Genomic DNA, 5,930 nt, shown 5'->3' on the forward strand with positions numbered 1-5,930 from the left:
CATTTTTGGTGGCACTCTAGGCCTCATATGTAAATCATCATTTTTGGCACGACGGTCGCATTTCACAATTTATTCTTTCATTAACTTCTAAGGATCATCTTAAAATATTTAAGGATATTTGAAACATGGAGAAAAATCACATCTTCAGCTCATAGGCATGTAAGGATTCAAAACATATTGGGGATAAAAGAGGAGCATAGCATTATACAATCGGAATATGAATCAAACTATAGGCATTTGGGCCAGCTAATCATAGGAGAAGACAGTAATGACGAAAACATGAACTTCATCAACCCATAATCAAAGTTTACGAGAATTTAGAGGAATCCGATTCTACGGAAAGAGTTTAGCCAACATAACTCACTTGAGCTTTTCTTAGATTACTACAACATTCTGAAACTTCTAGCGACTTCAATCTATTAGAGATATGACAAAATTGAACAACAATTAGTAAGGATTCTCATGGTACAAGGCTTTTGGGAATTTCGTCAAACACCTACTATGCAAAATTGATTACAAGGCTCTACAATGGTACTCCCTTCCTCCCTCAACCAATTTCAACAAGAATCTACTCGCAATAGCTCAACAACCCCATATACTATCTCCTATTGGCACATGCATGGCCCATTCTACTACTCCACAACTTATTTAAACCCCATAACAATTTGCATGAAAGCTCGGGACAAAGACTTACCCGGATAACTAATGGTCTAGTGAGTGGCTTCTTTGAATCTTCAAAGTTGGGCAATAATTTATTAGCAAAGCACTTGGGGCTTCTTCCTCTCTCTCTCTCTCTCTCTCTCTCTCTCTCTCTCTCTCTCTCTCTCTCTCTCTCTCTCTCTCTCTCTAAAGTACTCCCCTCTCTCTAAAACATACGTTGGAACCTTCAAAAATAACCCCCAAGGTCTTTTTATAAAATTGGGGTCGGGTAAACATTTCTCAACATTTAACCCGCCGAACCGGGTCTGTGATCGCAGAACAGACTGCAAAATAAATATGCGGTCTGCGAAAGGGACCGCAAAATGGTCCCCAAAAATTGGGCTGGTTTGATCCAGTCTGCGGTTGTTCTGCAGTCCGCAAAACTGTTATGAGATCGCATAAGGAACTGCAGAATCTCCCTCCGAAATTTTCTCATGTTGGTTCTACGATGGGAGTGCAACCTACAAAATGATTATGCGGTCGCATAATGGACAGCAAAATGACCTCCAAAAATTGGGTTTTTTTTTGTTTCGTTCTGTAGCTGATTCGCGGTCTGGGAAGCAGTTTTGTGGTCATGTAATGGACCACAGAAATGCCATGTTCTGCAAAACAAATTCCACCAACTCCACAACATATTGCACACCCCCAAAAAGTCCGTACCGCGGCAAGCTTGCGAGCGGAAAAAATTTTCTATACCCTTCTAACACATTAGCCTACCTCGGCACCACAAAACCTCAAGTTCTTGGTGAGATTTTACAAGGCCTTACAAGTTGGAAACTACATTCCATGACCTTCGATTTTGTATATAATATGTCCCAAAATACCTCATATAACACACGAAATTAATTGCTCAAAAAGCTTTGTTACAAGGCAAATCCTTAGTTGGTTTTTCTGCAACTTAAATCCTATTTTTTCCAAACTTTATATTCTATATCCAAAATCATATATATTCATATTATGACTTTAAACTCATTTAAATCATGCTTAGCAAGTCATTTACACAATATACGATTCACAGAAGTAGGGGTGTAACAATCTCCCCTCCTCCCTTAAGAACATTCATCCTCGAATGTGGATTGAGGTATACAGAAGCATTAAGCAAAGATCCGTTACATACCTGGAGTACTGGAGATATGCGTATATCTAGCTCTCATATCCTTCTCAGCTTCCCAAGTCATCTCTTCCACATTATTGCTCCACATAACACTTTCACTGAAGGAATATCTTTCGTCCTCAATCGACGAACGTGCCGATATAAAATGAAAACAGGTACCTTCTCATAAGTCAAGTGCTCAGTTATCTATCATCAACTTTTTCAATTATGGAAGGATCTCCAACACACTTTCGAAGCATGGAGACATGAAACACCAGATGTACCTCCTGAAGATCTGTTAGAAGGTCCAACTCATATGTTACACGACCAACTTGTCTGATGATCAGGTATGGACCTATATACCTAGGGGTAAGCTTGCCCTTCTTTATGAACCTCATAACGCCTTTTATAGGTGACACCTTCAGGAACACCCAATCGCCAACCTGGAACTCTAGATCTCGGCATCGGTTGTCTGCCGACTTCTGTCGACTCTAGGCTACTAAAAATCTCTCCCTGATTAGCTTAACCTTATCCATTGCCTATTGGATCAAATATGGGCCTATCAATTGAAACTCACCAACTTCGAACCATCATATGGGTTATCTGCACTTGCGCCCGTACAAAGCTTCATAAGGCGCCATCTGTATGCTGGAATGATAACTATTGTTGTATGCAAACTCTATCAACGATAAGTGTTCATCCCAGCTGCCTTTGAAATCTAAGACACACGCCCTTAACATGTCCTCGAGTGTCGGTATGGTTCGCTCGGCCTGTCCATCTTTTTGGGTATGAAAAGTTGTACTCAAATTCACCTGTATCCCCAAACCTTTCTAGAACGATCGCCAGAAGTTAGCTGTAAATTATGTGCCTCTGTCTGAAATGATAGATACTGGAACACCATGGAGGCATACAATCTACCTGATATACAATCTGGCGTAATTTTCTACTGTATAGGTAGTTCTAACAGGCAAGAAATGAGCTAATTTAGTGAGCATGTCAACTATAACCCAAATAAAATAATACATGCTCCGTATACGAGGTAGGCCTGTGATAAAGTCCATATTCCCTACTTCCCACTTCTATATTGGGATCTTTATCTCCTTTAACAAATCACTAGGCTTCTGGTGCTCAAACTTTACCTGCTGGCAGTTAGGACACTGGGCCACGAACTTTGTGTAACAACCTGATCGGTCATTTTGAGCTTTAGCGTTCTATTTGGTGGTTTAAGGTCTTGAGAAGTTTATATTATGTATTATGACTTGCGTGTATGGTCGATTTCGATTTTGGGTGATTTGGGATTGATTTGCAAGAATAATCCTTGTTTTAGAAGCTTAAGTGGTAAAAGTTGATTGGAGTTTGACTTTCGTGTAGACAAATCTGGAATGGTATTTTGATGATTCCAATAGCTCCATATGGTAATTTTGGACTTAGGCGTATGTTCAAATTGGGATTTGGAGGTCTATAGGTTGATTTGATGTTTTTTGGCGAAAGTTGAAAAGTTGAAGGATTGGAAGGTTGAAAGGTTTGACCGGGAGTTAACTTTGTTGATATCGGGTTCGGATTGTGGTTCTGGAAGTTGGTATAGTTCTGTTGTGTCATTTGGGACTTGCATGCAAAATGTGAGGTCATTCAGAGTTGATTTGATATGGTTCGGCAAGATTTGTAGAAGTTGAAAGTTTATTAGTTCATTAGGCTTAAATTGAGATGCGATTCATAGTTTTGATATTGTTTGGTGTGATTTGAGGCCTCAAGTAGGTCCACATTATGTTTTGGAATTGGTTGTGTGTTTGGACGGGGTCCCGAGGGCATCGAGTGTGTTTCAGATGGATTTTGGACCATTTTCTCATGTCTTGGACTGTTGTTTTGCTGGTGTCTGATGTTGTTCATCGCGATCACGATCCGTATCTCGCATTCACATAAGGTAATTTGGAGGCAGGCACAAATTGTTCTACGAGTTCGCGGAGCTTAAAAATTCAGTTCTTCGCGGTCGCAAGTAGAGCTCCGTGTTCGCGTAGTAGTAGTAGTAGTAGTAGTAGTAGTAGTAGTAGTAGTAGGGGAGACCGGTTGGGCACCAGGCTTTTTAGCCTTCGCGTTCGCGAGATAAAGGTCGTGTTCGCGTAGGAACAGTGGTTCTAGGCATTGTGTTCGCGTATGGTCTTTCGCGTTCACGTAGTGTGATTTTTGGCAGCTTATGATTTGTGCTTCGCTATCGCGCAGCATGTTCCGCGATCGCAAAGAGGAACCCTTGGGCAGACTATATAGTACTCTATTTCGAGGGCTTTTGTTATTTTATCACTTTTTTGAGTTAGAGACCTCAGTTTCGGGCGATTTTGGAGGGGATGTTCAGGATTTGGATCGGGGTAAGTATTTTCTACTCGAATTTGTCCATTTTCATGATTCTATCTTTGTTTTTATCATTTAATTAGTGATTTGAGTTTGGGGAATTTTGTAGAAACTTTTCTAAAACATAAAATGGTGATTTGAAGGCCGATTTGAGGTCAGAATTGGATGATTTTGGTATGATTGGACTCATATCGGAATGGGTGCTGGAATTTTGTGAGTTTTGTCGGGTTTCAAGGTGCAAGTCCGGGGTTGACTTTTTAGTGTTCATTAAAGATTGAAACTTTATTATCTCGAATCGTTTCCTATGGCTTTTACTTATGATATTAAGTTATTTTGACTAGATTCGAGTCGTCCGGAGATTGTTTCACACGGGAAGGGCTTCTTAGTGTATTGATTTAGCTTCTTTGAGGTAAGTATCTTGCCTAACTTTGTGGGGGGGGGAGAATTACACCGTAGGATTTGGTCTAATTGCACAATTTTAATTATGTGAAAGACGTGTACATGAGGTGACGAGTGTGTACCCAGGCTTATGTGGAAAATTGACCAGTTTAGACTCTTAGGATACTTTTATGCATTTGATTAGAAGTTGTTATTACTTGTTACATCCTTCGTTGTTGAATTCATTCTTATATTCTTAGTTTGTAGTTGTTATTTCATGTTTTATCTTTTATTTTCGAATTTACTCTTATATGTCTTAATTGAAGTTACTATTACATGCTATATCTTTCATTGTCAAGCTTATCCTTATATGCTTTAACTGAAGTTGTTAGTACATGTTATATCTTTCGTTGTTGAGTTACTCTTATATGTATTTATTGAGGTTGTTTGTACACGTCATGGCTTTCATTGTTAAGTTTATTCTTAAGCAAGTAATTGAAGTTGAAGTTATAGAGAGCTATTAACCTGTTTTAGTTGAAGTTGTTGTTTTATGGAGTATCCTTCATTGTTGAAATATTTCCTGTTTCATTCTGTTGTTATTGAGATTTGTGTTCACATTGTGGTTGAGCCATTGGCTATGTGTTGTGGTGACATTGGTATTGATGTTTTGGAAATGTTGTGGCCTATGGGCACAAGTGGTACGAGTTGATATGTCGTGTTGCTATGATTTTTGGCATATGTGGATTGATTGTTGCTATGCGGAGCATAAGGGTGGTATCTTACTGTTGTTGATTGTGCTGAGTGATACGGGTGGATATTGTGATATATTATCTGGGCGGAGTGATATGGGTGGCTATTGTATTATTGTCTGGGCGGAGTGATACAGGTGGCTATTGTGTTTATTGTCGGGGCGGAGCGATACGGGTGGACATTGTGTTTATTTTCTGGGTGAGTGATACCGGTGGCTATTATGATATTGTCAGCACGGTGGAATAAGGGTGGCTATATCAAGGATGATACGTGATGGCATGGAGGCATATTATTTATTATATTCATGTGATGGTGTGATTTACCTTATGTGGGCCCCTATAACCCTATAATCGTGAAGGAGTACTAGTTGCTGGCTGGCTGACACTCTACTGTCTACTAACACCATATGTCTAACCAAACGAACCTCAAAATCCACCTCTCTTGCTTGAGCTTCTATCTCTGTCAGCCCTCTGCTTCTATTTACTTTCCTCAAGTGCTAAGGCGAATGCCTGAATACGTGTAGTGTCCACACCCGACTGCATAGATACAGTCATACACTCATTTTCTAAGTGAGGACCAAGTCCCTCTACATACATGTGTACCATGTCCTCCATGTCTGATACAACTTCAGCAGCAAACCTCGCCAAAGAATTAAAGCGGAGGTTGT

The sequence above is a fragment of the Nicotiana tomentosiformis genome, chromosome 8 (assembly GCF_000390325.3).
Source record: "Nicotiana tomentosiformis chromosome 8, ASM39032v3, whole genome shotgun sequence".
Lineage (NCBI taxonomy): Eukaryota > Viridiplantae > Streptophyta > Magnoliopsida > Solanales > Solanaceae > Nicotiana > Nicotiana tomentosiformis.